This window comes from Panulirus ornatus, chromosome 4 (genome assembly GCF_036320965.1).
Source record: "Panulirus ornatus isolate Po-2019 chromosome 4, ASM3632096v1, whole genome shotgun sequence".
Lineage (NCBI taxonomy): Eukaryota > Metazoa > Arthropoda > Malacostraca > Decapoda > Palinuridae > Panulirus > Panulirus ornatus.
In genome coordinates this window covers 59,052,995-59,072,293 of record NC_092227.1, presented here as the reverse complement: position 1 = coordinate 59,072,293, position 19,299 = coordinate 59,052,995, and the positions used below count along the sequence as shown (strand labels likewise).

At 39.5% G+C, this 19,299-nt stretch overlaps 1 long non-coding RNA gene across 1 annotated transcript in view; it reads left to right on the top strand.

Annotated features, from left to right (window-relative positions):
- Positions 1–19,299, top strand: part of LOC139766454 (uncharacterized) — a 120,589-nt gene that overhangs the window by 49,547 nt on the left and 51,743 nt on the right. Inside the window, exon 2 of the long non-coding RNA XR_011716902.1 lies at positions 18,472–18,647. This is a non-coding gene — a long non-coding RNA (uncharacterized lncRNA). The remainder of the gene's footprint in view (positions 1–18,471; positions 18,648–19,299) is intronic.

Sequence of the window (19,299 nt, the reverse complement as noted above, 5' to 3'; positions counted from 1 at the left end):
AACCCGGGAAACGGCGATCAAGTATATATATATATATATATATATATATATATATATATATATATATATATTATCCCTGGGGATGGGGGATTAAGAATACTTCCCACGTATTCCCTGCGTGTCGTAGAAGGCGACTAAAAGGGGAGGGAGCGGGGGGCTGGAAATCCTCCCCTCTCGTTTTTTTTTTTTTTTTTTTTTTTAATTTTCCAAAAGAAGGAACAGAGGGGGCCAGGTGAGGATATTCCAAAAAAGGCCCAGTCCTCTGTTCTTAACGCTACCTCGCTAACGCGGGAAATGGCAAATAGTTTAAAAAAAAAAAAAAAATATATATATATATATATATATATATATATATATATATATATATATACATATATATGCAATAGTTATGGAAGAGGGGCGAGTATGCAGTCTGTAGGGGGTTAAGGGAGGCCTGGGAAGTGAGTCAGCTGTTATTTGTTGATCACACGACACTGGCGGCAGATCATGAACGAGAAACTGCAGAAGTTGGTGACTGAGTTTGGAAGAGTATATAAAAGGAGGAAGATGGGAGTAAATGTGAATATAAGCAAGTTAGTAGGTTTAGCTTGGTGGATGGACAAATTAGTTGTGGTGTGAGTTTCAGTGGAGAAAATTTGGAGGAAGTGAAGTGTTTTAGATGGATTGGACATTGCACTAAATGGAACCATGGAAGTGAAGTGAGTCATAGGATGGGTGTGGAGGCGAAGGACATTGGAGAATTGAAGAGCGTGTGGCAAGAGAGGTCGTTATCACCATGCATTGTTCGAAAAGTAAGAGCTTAAATTTTTTCAAACTCCTCACCAAAGTTCCGACATTGGACAGGTAAGTAGGCTCTGCTTAATGTGTCTGCAAAGAACATTACTTCAGTATCATATACAAGGGTCCATATCAGTATGGCCCACAGCCCCTTCGAGGCCTTGTCCAAAGGCTTCAGTACAATGTTTTGAAGCGGCTATTGTTCGTATACACAATTACTGGTCTCCCAAAGGGCAAACGCAACCACCTGTACCTTCTAATTGGCGTAGCAAATGTTGCCAACAAAGTGGACTCATAACCTAACTCACAATGATGGTAGCCAGCCAGAATGGGAGTAGCGCATGTGTGAAAATAACTGGTGGTGTGAGTGAGTGGTCTGAAATTATTTTGGCAATGTATCAAGATTGTACGACGTCACCGTTATTGTCAACATCCTTATGGATGAAGCAATATGTCAGATGCTTACAAGATGGGGTAACAGTGGCGTACATCCCAATTCTGCTGACGCTTTGCTGTTGTTAACTGGTGGGTTTGATCATGTAAAAGTCGATGGAGGACGTTGGTTATGAGAGGGATACGTTGTTACATGTCATAAGACCGCAATGAAGAACAGAATGGTGAGAATAAGTGTAGATTTGTGGAGGTAAACTGCACCCAGGATGGTAGTAAACAACGGTGAATGGGCAAATATATGATATTTAAGTGTTGAGTGTGTAAAGCTGAAACACAAAAATTATCTCTTCTCTGACATAAGGACGTGAAACTCATGTCTGATTGGTCATACTGGTTAAGAAATGAATAAATAGCGTCTACAAAGATGCAGTACTTGAACAGTATAGTTAGAATTGAGAAGAGGGCATTTGGTATGAAAAAGTTTTCATAAAGGCCCACTGCTGAAAAAATGTGTAGTCATGTGGAACGCTTGGCAGATGATAGATTAGTCGTGATGATGTCAAGCAGCACAGTCGAAAGTTTAAAACCCGTACATGTTTAAGACTCCGTCCAGCTGGAACGAGTCTCCGAACCGCTTAAGCCTAACGTACATCTGGTGCCCAGATCTTGTCTTTCCACTAATGGTTCCTTTCCACTTTGGCTGTATCTCAGAATTGATTAACAGGCATCTCTGATGTGAGAACATGTTCATAGGCACAAAATTATACGATTCCTCTGTATCTGATGATTCCGTTATAAATTTTTATCAATTTTCTCTCTTCATTGTTGTGTATACTCTGTTTTAAGCAGTAATATTCGTTACGTTTCCATCAACATTCGTTTTACATTTATGTAACTATGCTTACATTTGCGTCATATACCTGTTGCATGACTTTCGTGACAAGGTTTACTTAAATTCCTCTTCAAGCGATTATGAGCAACAAACACCCTCGGTGCTGATACAGCTTTGTTGACGACGGCTGTTACTTCTGGGTGACCCATCTGTAAACTCGGTATTTCACAACTAACTCTTGCACTCTGACTTAGACATACTGGTAGTGGTCAGTAATTTTCTTGGTATTTTTGTTCATGTTCTCTAAATCTTCAAAGATGTAGTTTGAGCAAGTTGCCTCCGTGTTACCACACTGACCCATATCCAAAGAACCGACTGAAATAATCTAGACCTAACGAGATCACAAGCCTGTTACAGTCAGCGCCCAATAGACTGCACAAGTTAACAGTCAAATGCATATTTTTTGTTTCATGGAGAAAGAAAGGACGACGGAATGAGAGGCAAGTCTCGTAGATGACATCTCGTTTCTGTATTACACAGACGCTAGGCTTTACTTTCACTGTGCTGTATTGATACTTTTACGCAGTGGCAATGATGAATCCTAAAAGGTTGACTTTTATGTAAGTAGACTTTTAAGCCTTTGCCTCTGATAATGAACCTATTAATTACGTGACAAATTATCTTTCCTTAGGAGCAACATTTTTGTTGTTTTGACAAGAGAATATGACACTATAAGGGTTTTGTGTACAAACATAAGTCTGGAAAGCATTGCTCATCATTGTTCCTTAAGGAAAGTGTCTAGTATTAACTGCAATGGACGGGCAGGGTGGCTGGGGTAGGCCGAGTTGCAGCTTCGGTGGGGCGAGGTGTCGGGAGGTACGATGTTGTGGTATGTGGTTAGTGGGCCTTCGCTGTAGAGGCCTTTCACCAGCAGGGGTAGAGTGATGGGAGACGTTCACAGTAGCTGTGCATCCTGATCGGGAAAAGAAAATTGCTTTGGTCAGGTTACGAGTTACCTTTATTGTTGATGTCATAGGCTGATCACGTTCATAGTCCAAGATCCGCTCTTCCCCTACAGGATGGCCGCTGCCAGACCTACCCATCATCACTGATCACTACGCCTGACATAACTTGGTCCAGTTTATAGACTGAATGCCAACTAGCGCCCATTTGGATGGCAATGACCCTCACACTCTTGCCAGTTTCTCACACCACGGGTCCCCGACTACCTTGACTTGCTCATCCATGACTTCTGTACATTCACTTGTTATACAAAATGTTTTAGAGTTCCCTCTCTTACCCGCCAGACTCCCAGACTTTATCGACGATAGGGGACACCGCAGAAATTGTTTTTCTCTTCTTTTTCTTTATATCTCTTATTCATAATGTGAAATGATTTGCACTATAGCACACAAAGTTATAAACAAAGTTTTGTTAAAAGTGACTAAAGAAATTTTGACCCTGGTGTCTTCTCTGTCCCCGTTTAATGGCCCTCGTGGGCGACAGCAAAGTCTCAGGCAGGAGTCTGAAGATAATGTCATGACGTTAAGGGCATTGAATATCACTGGTTCACGAGAAGGAGAGGATGATCACAGGAATCTAAGGATGGGAGATTAAACGTTTTTAGATTAAGAAAATTCTATTCGTTGATAGAGAGTATGGGAGGAGAGAAGGATTGGAAGGATTAGTGTCGTCAGGAAAGAAAGAACCCTGTAAAGAGAATGTTATTGCAGGTCTCTACTGGCACCGAAAGTTTATGTGGTTGGTATAAGAAACTGATATGTAATCTCGAGATTTGTGCGGGCGAACTGAAAATGGAAGCGGTTAGATGAACAGGTAAAGAATTTTATAGTGTAGAGAAAAATACTCTTGCAGAGGGACATGAGTGCAGTAGCGGGGGATTGAGAAAGTGGAAGGCATTGTTGGAGGATGGGGAATACCAGGTGCGAATTTTGATTCTAGTGAGTTCTAGTAGACTTTTGTGCTGAGAGACGTGAGTTTCTGGCAAGTATTCATTCTTAAGGTAAGCTGATCCATAAATGTAGAGCACATGGCATGATCTTCATTTTTGCTGCTTAGATACCCTGTAAGCCATTCGTGAGGCAGATGTAGTGCTGGCGGGTGAGACGAGGCAAATACTGTAGAAGTAGTGGTTGAGGTGAAAGAGATGTGTTGGTAGTCGTGGGTGATATGAGACAGATGTGGCGTTGGTGGGTAAGGTGAAGCGGATATACTGATGGTGGGTAAGATGAAACTAATGTTGTGGTCCTGATGGATCACATGAGGTGGATGTAGTGGCAGTAGTGGTGGTAGATATGTGGTAAATGTCACGGCCGTGGTGAAAGTAGTGGCGAAACACGGCCCTGGAGGAGGTAGCTTGGGGCATCATTAGCCACGACTACGGTTACTACTGCTGCAATCTGAGCTTTCTTTACTGATGTCATCGCTAAGGTCACAACCCAGTGGAGCCGCGCGGACATCGTGTTTCCATCATAAAAGGAAGAACCACACCAAGGTCAAGTTTACGTTGGTTTGGTCATGCTCATGGTTGCGTGTTAAATTTGTTATGCTTGGTGGCTGGTAGCCATAGCACCATCGTAATGCTATTACACGCGAGGCGCTACTTCAAGGCTGATGGAAAGGTTAGCGGAACGTTATTTCTTTAGAACAAGCGTAGTAGGGGGTCTGTGTCTCTCTTAACCCAGACTCCCCAGGTTATGTGAACTTTGTTGAAAATTGAGGACATCGTCAAGGATGTTTTTTTTTTTTTTTCTCTCGTCTCTTATCTTTCCAGCCCACATTCATATACAACTTTTTAGTTTATAGTAAAACAAGCTCTGGCTTACTATGGAATTACCCTGGACGGACTCAGGAAGTCTGTAGTGGCATCGTCACTTCTGGGTGCTCACATCTACTTCTGGAAAAATACTGCGTTTCCTTGACTGCATTCCTGGGTCGATAGTGTCTTGAGTATACTCCCACCTATATGCCTCCCTCCTCTCATCCCCACCTACATGCCTCCCTCCATGCACTCCACCAACAAGCCTCACTGTGTGCATTCTAATTTAGTACCTCCCCCCCCCCTTGCCTGCGCTCCTACCTGCATCCTTCCCTTTCTGCATTCCTATCTATATACAGTCAGGACGGTGGCTTAGGGGTATATTTGGGTGCACACGTGATGGATGAAACGAAAATTGTGTGTACACATTATTCTAGGTCCCACAGAAGCATTCTAGAGGTGAGCCGATTTGTCAATAATTCTGTTTATAGCCTGAAACTGATTTTTTCTTTTTTCTTTTCTTTTGTTTTTTGTGCAGGGATCCTCTTATGATTGAATGTCACTTTGGTTGAACTGAGACTTTTGAAATTGGATTTGTTGTGGGCCGATTTGTCTGTAATTGTATTTAAAACCTGTAACTAAGTTTGAGGGGTATTTTTTCTTTTCTATTTCAATTTTCCATATGATTGCTTATTGCCTGTGTTGCATTTGTATAAACAATGTCTCTTAGGGTGATATGAGGTCTTCGGAACTGGGTATTTCATGCCGATTTGTCAATAAATCTTATGATGGTCTAAAAATCCCATTAGTATAAGTAATGTTTCGTGCCGATGTCAGTAATTCTACTCGGAGCCGAAACGGAGTTTTGAAGGTATTTTTCCTCCCTGTGAGTGACAAGATCACATTCCTGTTAAGTAATGTGTGTCATATTGCCTGAGCTCAGACTTATTAGATCAGGTGTTTGGGGCCAAAGTCACAATAAATCTATTAGGGAGCAGGAACGTTGCTTTAATTTTTTTCTCTCTCTTATTATGACTGACTAGTCATGTGTATCATTTTGAGTGAACTTAAATTTTTAAAACAGAGTGTTATGGGTGGATTTGGCAATACTTCAATTTAAAGCCCAGAACGGAGTTGAAAAGGTAGGTTTTAAGCCCCCCCCCCCCCATCATTACCTTGTCTTTTTCTAATCAATTAATGTGTTATTTCGTATGATCTGCGAACTTTGGGAGCAAATGTTACATGCTGGTTTGTCAGTAATTACACATAGAGCCAGGAACGGTACGGTGATTTAAAGGTAGCTTTTTTCTCTTCTTGTGATTGTTTAGATGTCAGATGTTTAGAAAATATGTCATTATCTTTTATTTCTTAAGAAAATAGATTTCCCATAAGATGTCTGTTTAGGTCATACTTTTGATGAGTAACATTTTGAAGTCAAAGAGTTCTGTTGTGGCCATGAAGGACTCAATATAGACTTTTGAGATAATCAACGTGTCTGATATATTTCATTATAACCTGGTTCATATCGTTCGCTATATGTCGTATCTAGGTAATATGTTAGAATATATTAGGATATCATTTGAGATAAAGAAGCATTTTATTATCTTATATTCCATATCTGGCGAGATCTTTTTTTCTTTTTTTTTACCTGCAAAATACCTCGAACCTACAATTTCAGTCGTTCATCTTTGAAAAAAAAAAAAACCCGAAAATCCTTGAAAATTTCAGTGTAACTCATACTTTTCATACTAAATAACTTTTTAGGGTCGGAATATTGATTTAAGAAAAAAGCCCCTAAATCAATTTTGAAATAATGACACGTTTAGTATATGATTATTCAATTCACAGCATTCCCTGATATCCGTCGGCCTAGGAAGCAATATAGAATAAAATATTTTTTGCTTATAAGAATTATTGAGAAATCGGCATGGAATACCCGGTTCCGAAGACCTCATATCGCCCTAAAAGAGACATTGTTTATACAAATGCAACACAGGCAATAAGCAATCATAAGGAAAATTCAAATAGAAAAGACACAAAAATAATTCTTATGATAGTCTAAAAATCCCATCAGTATAAGTAATAGTTGTCATTTTCACTAAGTTGACGTCTGTGCAACCAGGTGCTTCGTGCCGATGTCAATAATTCTACTCGGAGCCGAAACTGAGTTTTGAATGTATTTTTCTCCCCTGTGAGTGACAAGATCACATTCCTGCTAAGTAATGTATGTCATATTGGCTGAGCTCAGACTTATTAGATCAGGCGTTTGGGGCCAAAGTGATAATAAATCTATTAGGGAGCCGGAACGTTGCTTTAATTTTTTTCTCTCTTATTATGACTGACTAGTCATGTGTACCACTTTGGGTGAACTTAAATTTCAAAGGTTTTAAATACAATTTCAGACAAATCGGCCTACAACAAATCCAGTTTCAAAAGTCTCAGTTCAACCAAAATGACATTCAATCGTAAGAGGATCCCTGTGCAAAAAAAAAAAAAAAAAAAAAGAGAAAAGAAAAAAAAAGAAAATCGGTTTCATGTAATAAACATTTATTGACAAATCGGCCCATAACATCACATGCCTCGTAGATCGGTCACCCACCTCTAGGGTGCTTTATAATGTCAATATACGTCACACTTTTCATTTAGAATAAGATTCTGGGATCGAAATGTTCTTTTAGGAAAATAAAGTCCAGAAATCATACTTTTTTTTTTTCTAAACACAGCTGTGTTTAAGTTTAGATCAATCCCATTTCATTCATGGTAATGGTTTCGCGGGCAAACGCTGTACTTACAATGAGGCAATGTACCGGTTTATCACCTCACCAAGACAAGTAGATGAAATCATCACCGTAAATGCGTTAAGATTTGACATATATTTCGCGTCAGTAATACGAGTCATATTATTTGCACCTCTGTAATTCAAAAGTTTACATGCATTTCCCTGCTAGTCATCTCTTTGTTTTTCTACTTCCAAGCGAAGATCCGTGTTTCTGATCTCTGCTACTAACAAAAGCAGCTTTGAAGGAACTGAATGGTCTGTCGCTACTTACGTTCCCCTTTATAAGGCTAATGGACAAGCGAGTCCCACATTGTGAGGTGGTTGACTCAAACCATACCTACAGTAAATCACATGGTATAACTTACCCTCACGTTTTCATTAATTCATCTAAATGGTTTGGAATGCCTTTAACCTTTTGCCAATGTTGCCAATGACGTGTGATCCGTGGTGAGCGGTTAGCGTTGCTAACCTCGATGCACAGTGGGCCAACTTGGGGGTCGAGCGCATAAGTTCGAAACCAGGTTGCCTCAGTGGTTCAACAATCAACCCAGCTGTTTTTCCTTCCTTAGGGATTAGTTGATAAATTGGATGCCTAGCTCAGGCGAGGAGATTATATATATATATATATATATATATATATATATATATATATATATATATATATATATATATATATATATATATTTTATATTTTTTTATTATACTTTGTCGCTGTCTCCCGCGTTTGCGAGGTAGCGCAAGGAAACAGACGAAAGAAATGGCCCAACCCCCCCCCATACACATGTATATACATACGTCCACACACGCAAATATACATACCTACACAGCTTTCCATGGCTTACCCCAGACGCTTCACATGCCTTGATTCAATCCACTGACAGCACGTCAACCCGGTATACCACAGAGGACTGGGCCTTTGAGGGAATATCTTCACCTGGCCCCCTTCTCTGTTCCTTCTTTTGGAAAATTGAAAAAAAAAACGAGATGGGAGGATTTCCAGCCACCCGCTCCCTCCCCTTTTAGTCGCCTTCTACGACACGCAGGGAATACGTGGGAAGTATTCTTTCTTCCCTATCCCCAGGGATAATATATATATATGTATATATATATATATATATATATATATATATATATATATATATATATATATATATAATACTTGAAGCTGTTTCCCGCGTCAGCGAGGTAGCGCAAGGAAACAGACGAAGAATGACCCACGCACATATACATATCATCATATACACATATACACATCAACATATACACATATACATACATATACATATATACACATGTACATATTCATACTTGCTTGCCTTCATCCATTTTCGGCGCTACCCCGCCCCACAGGAAACAGCATCACTACCCCCTGCTTCAGCGAGGTAGCGCCAGGAAAACAGACACAAAAGGCCACATTCGTTCACACTCAGTCTCTAGTTGTCATGTGTAATGCACCGAAACCACAGCTCCCTTTCCACATCCAGACCCCACAGGCCTTTCCATGCTTTACCCCAGACGCTTCACATGCCCTCGCTCAGTCGTCCATTGACAACACGTCATCCCCGGTATACCACATCGTTCCAGTTCACTCTATTCCTTGCACACTTTTCACCCTCCTGTATGTTCACGCCCCGATCGCTCGAAATCTTTTTCACTCCATCCTTCCATTGGTCTCCTGCATCTCCTTGTTCCCTCCACCTCTGACACATATATCCTCTTTGTCAACCTTTCCTCCCTCATTCTCCATATGTCCAAACCATTTCAACACACCCTCTTCTGCTCTCTCAACCACTTTTTATTTCCACACATCTCTCTTACTCTTTCATTACTTTCTCGATCAAACCACCTCACACCACATATTGTCCTGAAACATCTCATCTCCAACACATCCACCCTCCCCTGTATAACTCTATATATAGTCCATGCCTCACAGCCATATAATATTGTTGGAACTACTTTTCCTTCAAACATGCCAATTTTTGCCCTCCGAGATAACGTTCTCTCCTTCCACACATTCTTCATCGCTCCCAGAACCTTCGCCCCTCCCCACCCTGTGACTCACTTCCGCTTCCATGGCTCCATTCGCTGCTATGTCCACCCTTAGATATCTAAAACACTTCACTTCCTCCATTTTTACTCTATTCAAACTTACATCTCAATTAATTTGTGCCTCAACCCTGCTGAACCAAATAACCTCGCTCTTATTCACATCTACTCTCAACTTTCTCCTTTCACACACTTTTAATGAGATGACCTTGATTAGGGCATTCAGTTGCCAGTACCGTCTCAGCTACCATAAGAAAGATACAGTCCAGAGAAATGGTGACGATATCCACGACACAAAAGGGGAAGAAGCAACACAAAACGGAAGACCTGTTGGCCTATACCGGCGTTACTAAGGCAAAAAAAAGAAAAAATCTTACAAGCATATGATTGATGAAAACATACAAAATGGTAGTAGCCATGTGGTCTGCTACTGAATAAGCCTATTGTCTTGGTATCTATCATAAAAGCAGACAGTTTAGTACAGGTTACGATGACCATATTAGTAAGGTCGTTACCACGCTCGCCCTTAATGTTGCTGACATCATAGACATATGAAATTTACACTTACTTTCAAGTTCTATTGTGGTTTCAACACTATTACTGATAGTGATCACCACGTTTATAGTCACAGTGATCACCACGTCTATAGTCTGTCAATGATCACATCTATAGTCAGAGCCTGCTTCCTGAGCACTGCTGTTGACGGTCATCACTGCATTTGTCCACATATCTGCCAACACCATGAGTGCTGGTGTTCCTAAATATTCCCAAGCTGGTGACAATACCCTCAGATCTCTGTTGACGGCTGTCACCCACACTGGTGTCACCATCCTAAATCCTGCAGTTGAAAGTTCGAAATACAGATCTCTGAAGAAAATTTCCTGTGCTACGTTTTATTTAGTAGGTCATCGATACTGCATCTAATTTCATAGGTGTTATAGACGCATTATGATGTTAACAGACAAAGCTCTTGCGCATGAGGAATACAATTGTTTGAAATAGATTTATGTTTAACCGTCCTTAATGTCAGGTGAGATTTACAAAGGTTATCATCACCTGGCTGGTTGTGACACAACCTCCTACGCCAGTGGACGACGGAGCGAGTGTTGTCAGGACCTGGTTGTGGATGTATCTGTTTTGCTATTCTTATCTAAGAGACGTATGTACACGTTCTTTGTGTTTTCAGTAAAGGTCATATTAGCTACCTGACTTAAATCATTTAACTTATATATAGCATTCACTTCAATAGGTACTGTGGCCAGGAACTTGAGATAGAGATGGAACGAAGGATCATTCTGATATAGTAATGGTTTCCAGTCTTGCATGTGATTCTGAAAGGCCGTTCTGGTCGCGGATCTCGTGGTCTAAAAAAAAGGGAGAAGCATTATCTTTACGTGACCCTGTCAAGAACACAGTGAATCTTGTCTCAGTGAAATGACACTGAGTTATACGTGGCGGATATTTTTTTTTTTTTTTCTCTGAGTCGAGTGGTCTTATTAGTGGCTGGCCTTGGTAGTGAGAGAGGGCAGACTTGACCAGCATCAGGAGCTAGCTGGGAACATACTCCGATAATCTCATCCACATCGTGGGACAGACAGTGTCTAAGTGAACTGGCCTCACCAGGAATATGATTATACTTCGACCCAGTGTGAATCTTGAGTCATACCATGGACTTTCGTAATGTATCAGTTAGTGTTGCTCATCTTGATGCATTCACGAGACGCCTAGGGTCGAACGCATAGGTTCGAATCCTGGTTGCGGCAGTTGGTCCACAGTTAGCCCAGCTGTTCATTCACCCGTTGGGGTCGGTCGATAAAATGGGCACCTGGCTCGGGCTAGAGTATATATATATATATATATATATATATATATATATATATATATATATATATATATGAGAGAGAGAGAGAGAGAGAGAGAGAGAGAGAGAGAGAGAGAGAGAGAGAGAGAGAGAGAGAGAGAGCCTTGATTAGGGCAGCTGATGCTGTGTGGGTGGTAATGGAATGTTTGTTTGACTCTGTTATGGATCAGTTTTTTTCACGGAGTTTGGATTGTGAGGATGTAAGTAATATTAGACGATAGGAGGAGGTTGAGTTGGGTAGTTTCAAGGGTTTTAAGTTTGGTAATATGTTTACAAGTTTACAGGTACTGAGGCTTTAGTTGTATAGGTAAGAGTAGTTGAAAATGTCTGCTAGTGCCTGGATTGCAAATTAGCCATAGTGTTTTAAGTGAAAGTTCGAGTTGTTGTTCGGAATTGTACCGGGAGAGTTCTTTAGGATTTTAATTGCATTGCCTGCATCAGTGGGAGAGAACTGTAGGTGGAAAGTTGTTTCTGGATGGATTTTGTGTAGATTCTCCCCTGTACTTTCCTGTTTAAGTGTATATCAGTTTGTGGCTGATTATGAATAAGTTTATGTGTTCCTTGGGAGAAGAGATTTCATTAGAGTGGGATCAGGAGTGCTTCATGAGTCGAGGCTGCCTCAAGGGGATTTTTTTTTTTTAATGTGCGCCACAGTTGGTTGCTGGGGGACTTGTGGTGCACTGCTTGGAGAGATGAATGCCAGTTTTCATTTTGTCTTCCTGTGATTAGACGAGTGCTGGTGTGTAAATTAGAGATTAAATTTCTCTTGATTTATATTGACAGTGAGTTGGTTTGGTTTCTTTGCTTTATGAGGTGAATAAGTTGTGGGGAGAAGTTTGAGATACATTTCTTTGTGCGGCCATGTTTTCTGTGTTTGTTGTTGTTCGTTTGCTTGGAGATGACGAAGTGTGATGACCCTACATGATATTGGGATAAGAAATTATCTGCGTTGAAGTCTTGGAAGTCTGTTTCCATGTATTATGTTAAAGCTGGTCAATCTGCTTTTGCATAGTCTCTGTAAGTATTTCTTTGGTAACTGTGTTGATTGGTTGGGCTAGATGGAATAGTCTAAGGATAGTCTGTGTATCGTGCTCCTGTTGGTCCTTGATTGTTGTGCTGGTGAGCACAATGTAATGTCTGGCGAGGTGGGCTACTGGAGGTGTTGGGTTGGGAATCTGGTTGGTTGGTTGGCTGGTTTGGTGGACGAATGTAATCATAACCGACTCACACACGCGCGCACATCCATTTACGTGCAAGCACACACGCAAATACGTTGAAATTTCCTCCTACTACTTTTTCTTGTCGACAGAAACTTATTTGATTTGAAGCGAATACTCAGGAAATCTTTTAATCTTATGATGATATAAATCCTTACTTACAGAACTCAATGGCCGCAACTCAGTATTTCAACACCAGATACGTATTCAGCATGAAAAAAAATCTTATATTTAAAGTGTTTGGAGCATATTCACATCTTAACAAAAGTGCCAAAATTGCAGGATATGTTTTTAGGCAGAAGAGAGAAAAAAATCTTTCTAAATTGAAATGTAAGATATCGAAAAGCATCCGTTCTTAACAGATACTCAAGAACTATGAAGCGAAATATTAAGAAATCTTGTAAAAGTGTATTGATTCAAAAACGTATTCATATTTACGGAACTTATTGGCCCCAAGACAGTACGTCAACTCAAGATTCATACTGAGCATTAATATAACCTTTATACAGATGTTTTAAGTGAATCTATTTCCTCGAGAGAAATCTAAAAAAATTGTAGGTATTCAGGATATATATATATATATATATATATATATATATATATATATATATATATATATATATATATATATATATTTATTTATTTATCTATTTTGCTTTGTCGCTCTCCCGCGTTTGCGAGGTAGCGCAGGGAAACAGACGAAAGAAATGGCCCAACCCACCCCCATACACATGTATATACATACACGTCCACACACGCAAATATACATACCTATACATCTCAATGTACACATATATATACACACACAGACATACATATATACCCATGCACACAATTCACACTGCCCCCATTCACTCCCATCGCGACCTCGCCACACATGGAATACCATCCCCCTCCCCCCTCATGTGTGCGAGGTAGCGCTAGGAAAAGACAACAAAGGCCCCATTCGTTCACACTCAGTCTCTTGCTGTCATGCAATAATGCCCGAAACCACAGCTCCCTTTCCACATCCAGGCCCCGCACAACTTTCCATGGGTTACCCCGGACGCTTCACATGCCCTGATTCAATCCACTGACAGCACGTCAACCCCGGTATACCTCATCGATCCAATTCACTCTATTCCTTGCCCGCCTTTCACCCTCCTGCATGTTCATGCCCCGATCACTCAAAATCTTTTTCACTCCATCTTACCACCTGAATTTGGTCTCCCCCTTCTCCTCGTTCCCTCCACCTCCGACACATATATCCTCTTGGTCAATCTTTCTTCACTCATTCTCTCCATGTGCCCAAACCATTTCAAAACACCTTCTTCTGCTCTCTCAACCACGCTCTTTTTATTTCCACACATCTCTCTTACCTTTACATTACTTACTCGATCAAACCACCTCACACCACACATTGTCCTCAAACATCTCATTTCCAGCACATCCACCCTCCTGCGAACAACTATATCCATAGCCCACGCCTCGCAACCATACAACATTGTTGGAACCACTATTCCTTCAAACATACCCATATATATATATATATATATATATATATATATATATATATATATATATATATATATATATAGGAAAGGATCACAATTTTGCGCGTGATCAAGATATTCCTATGAGTCCACGGGAAAATGAAACACGAAAAGTTCCCAAGTGCACTTTCGTGTAATAATCACATCATCAGGAGAGACACAAGAGAGAAATATAACAGTCAGTTGATATACCAAATGGCGTCCTAGCTTCATCTCTTCGATGTATATCAACTGACTTATATTTCTCTCTTGTGTCTCAGCTGATGATGTGATTATTACACGAAAGTGCACTTGGGAACTTTTCGTGTTTCATTTTTACCCGTGGACTCATAGGAATATCTTGATCACGCGCAAAATTGTGATCCTTTCATATATATATATATATATATATATATATATATATATATATATATATATATATATATATATATATATATGGGTACTATCATACATTGTCGGTCTTCCGCGTTAGCGAGGTAGCGCAAGGAAACAGACGAAAGAATTATTGGCCCAACCCACCCACATACACATGTATATACATACACGTCCACACACGCAAGATACATACCTATACATCTCAACTTATACATATATATACACACACACAGACATATACATATATACACCTGTACATAATTCATACTGTCTGCCCTTATTCATTTCTGTTGCCACCCCGACACACATGAAATGACAACCCCCTCTCCCCTTATGTGCGCGAGGTGGCATTAGGAAAAGACAACACTCAGAGTCTAGCTGTCATGTATAATGCACGGAAACCACAGCTCCCATTCCACATCCAGGCCCCACACAACTTTCCATGGTTTACCCCAGACGCTTCACATGTCCTGGTTCAATCCATTGACAGCACGTCGACCCCGGTATACCACATCGTTCCAATTCCCTCTATTCCTTGCACGCCTTTCACCCTCCTGCATGTTCAGGCCCCGATCACTCAAAATCTTTTTCACTCCACCTTTCAACCTCCAGTTTGGTCTCCCAATTTTCCTCGTTCCCTCCACCTCTGACACATATATCCTCTTGGTCAATCTTTCCTCACTCATTCTCTCCATGTGACCAAACCATTTCAAAACACCCTCTTCTGCTCTCTCAACCACACCCTTTTTATTACCACACATCTCTCTTACCCTTTAATTACTTACTCGATCAAACTACCTCACACCACATATTGTCCTCAAACATCTCATTTATATATATATATATATATATATATATATATATATATATATATATATATATATATATATAAGGAAAGGCTTTCCTACTTAAAGTGGTCATGGGAAATACCTCAAAATGTTCCCCTTGTCCGAAAGGTTCTCAATACATATTCGAAGCGCTTAGTCACAAAATCTTTTAACGCGTAATCACTTGAATGCTTTATTAGACGATATAATGGCCCCAGAGCAATTTTTCAGTCCCAGATTTGTATTGAGCATGAAAAACAGGGGTTATGATGAAATTTTCCAGTGAACCTATTCCACCAAGTAACATAGTACAAACTTTATGTATTTTGGCATACAATGCATCTTATAGCCCCCCCCCAAAAAAAAAAATACACACACACACACACACACACACACACACACACACACACACAAAATAAAATGAAAAAATAAAGATGTTTCTATGCATAAATGGTCATGGAATATACCTCATTAAGCTTCCCTAGGCCGGCAAATTCTCAGTAAGTACAAAGCAAATATTCACAAAATCTTTAGAACGTGTAATTATTCAGATGCTCAGGTGTAGGACTTATGGACACAACGCAAAGTTTCATCCCAGGATATGTATTGAGTTTGAAAAATGGGCCTTATAATGGGTTTTTTAAGTAAATATATTTCTTCACGAAAAATACCAAATATTGCAGGTATTTTTTCATTGTATTTTTAAGCTTTTTTTTTTTAACAACGAATGTTTCATGTAAAATGAGTTTTCTTTTTAAATAATGCTTCCTCTTATCGACAGATACCCATTAAGGGTGAATCTAATATTTGAATTTCCTTGAAACATTCAATTATTCAAATCCCCGATTATCGGACTTAATGGCCATCAAATTGTAGGTAGATTGCAGTTTTTCTTTTCAATGTATGTTTTTCATCCCTTAAAAACTTTTTGTTTTACAATTCGAGTATAACAAGGAAGCGCTTGTATACTTCAAAAAGAATTATCAAGAATATCACAAAATGCTTTCCTTAGTTGACAGGCACACATTAGACACGAAGGGAATATTCACAAAAAGGACTTAATGATTGCATTGCAATATCTGTAAGAGTAAATTCTTTTCATACAACTTCAAAAATTGTATTTTACAGGTGTGTAGAGGTAGCTTAACACTTTCACGCGTGGACTTGATGTGCATTGTCCAAAATACTTAAAAGTGGTGTACGCTAGATGCAGTATGTGTCAAAAGCTTTATGAATATACCCCAAATTTATTGTTTGGTCTTTAGTATCTATTTTTAAGTCTAAAAGTCTGTGTTATAGATAGAAGTATGTTCTGACCATTCCTGCGTATACCAAGTGCTTACCAAACTATGATTATCTGCCATAGTTTCTACACAAAGTTCTGGGTAAGAGTAAGGGGAGGTAATGAGGCAAAATGTCACAACACATGGTATACCATACTGTGTTTCATCAGGCATGAGAGGTATTATACAATCAATGTAGATGTTGATGCTATAACCAAAAGTGTCCTCATGTCTTATCACTAAGATTTGAATATCATTGCAAATCGTTATTGGTGAGAGATGTGTATGAAGTATATTGATTATAGAAGACTAAAAGCAAAATGATAATTATTACATTTTTATATGATACAAAAATTATCTACAAAATCATGGTTGAAACTGTCCCCTGTGATTATTAGTGGCACAGCACTTCTCCATAGATTTTACGTAACAAATTTATTTGCTAATTGTTTACCACTTATTTTGTAAGGATAAAAAATCTTGCCGTACAACTTATAGATAGCATTTTTCAGGTGTGGAGAGGTAACCTAACACCTTCACACATGAATGACTCAATGATTTTGAGTGCTTGGTTCTTGGTGTGAGGTTCTTCCACTCACTGAGAAAGTCAGTAAAATACCTCTTTAAGTTAGTCGTATTTGACTTGTACTTTGATCATCAGAACATGTTCCAGATAGCAAAATATAAACCTTACATCCTTGTTTATAAGTGTCATCATCCATACATCTTATATTAGCAGCTGTTACAGCATGGCTCCATTACTCTAAAATCCAGTCAACTGAAACCTCTGGACAACTGACTATCAGTCTCTTTATATATCTGATGCCTGTTCCCACCTGGAATTCCCTCAAAGGAATGGCCGCAGTAATAGTTTCCACAACTAATGAATTCTAGTGCAGTTTCCTATCATTTATTGCCTCATCCTAAACAGGGCACTGGCAGAAGCCAACTCTATCACAGTATTTGCAGAGGCTTCTACCTAATGCACCTACTGACTGCTACTTATGCTCCTTCCAAATGTTGGTAGCTATTTCCTCTACCTAATGCTCCTGCCTAAATGTTTCTTCCTACTACTACTATCTATTGCTTCTACCTTTTTGCCAAAAGGAAGGGCTAGTGGATTGTGCTTACTGAAGGACAATCTAGAGTTATGAAGAATGAGCTGTGAGGTAAGTATTGTCAAGTTTTATGTAAGACAAGAAGAGATTGCATGTTTGTGGACAGTGAGACTGGCAGTGAATCAAAATTCCCCTTTCAGAAAGAACTCCACCCTGGTCCCAGTTCAGTCTTTTAAGTGAAGCTGTGATGCATTTCCTACTCACATGTACCTCTGAGAAATAACATCATTTCGTACACAATTAAAATTATATCCGTCTATATGTGCAGTGATCCAGTGATCATTGTAAGAACACTAATAGTGTTCCAAGAACTGGAACTTGAAGTCAGTTGAAAGAATTTCCTGCTAATTCCATAAAATGGGTTACAGAAGTAGAAAATGTCTCCTAGGAAGTAAATTTGTGTAGCTAGCAAGAACTAGGAAGTAGATCTGTTTAGCTAGCAAGAACAAGGCTTTAGGGGAATATTCAGTTGGAGCATGGGAAAGTTACAGGCAAGCATACACATTCAAGAAAGCCACCAAACTGTTAACGACGGATCTAAGGCTTTCAAGGCCTCAGCCCCATCCCCATAATATTCCCTTGAGCACTTGAGATTTATGTCACAGTGAGCATGACAGCACTCTTACTGATACACTGCCTTTACCCCATGCAGGAATAGAAGACTTCCGCAGTACCTCCCTACCTCTCATGAACACTCCACCCATATCTTCAACCTGTCCCAGCACCCTCATCTTGTGTTCACCTTCACTTGCTGCCAAACCAGGAAGTGATTAATCTTCACTGCTGTACATTGACCAAATCCAGGAGGACTAAAAATCTCTGTGTCGGGTGAGTACAGATTTCATATTCACATGATATTTCTATAGATTTTCAGGCATGTTTAAAATATTTCTGAAAGTAAAGCTCATATTTATACTGGAATTTTTTTAGCTATTTGAATTTGCTAGGTCCTAGCTGAATCTATGAAATGGAGTTATACTGTTTTTCCTACTAAGATGTATTTTGGAATATAGTGTTTCTTTTCTTAACATATTATGAAGATATCATTGGGTATGTGCAGATACCCAGCAATCATGGCAAGAACAGTATTGGGGTTCCAGGAACTGGGATTTATGATAGATCTAGATTATTCCTTGTTTATTGTAGGCTTTTTATCCAAATAGTAAGCCTACAGAATGGTTTCACATCCCTGCATCATTACAAAGTAGAAAAACTTTCCAGGAAGCAGTGCTGTTATTTGACAGGTATAAACCTTCAGGAGACTGTTCAGATGGATTATGGGAAACTTCACCTTTGTGAAGCATGGTATATAATTGCATGTCCATACTCTAGAAACATCCAAAAATCAGAATGAGTCATTGAAAATTTCAGCCAAATTGGCCTGTGAGTGAACGAAATTTGAATTAAGAATAGTAGAGTTCTGTGCTTTTTGTAATGATTACTGTTATTCCTGCAATTTTTGCATTTCCTCTATATAATC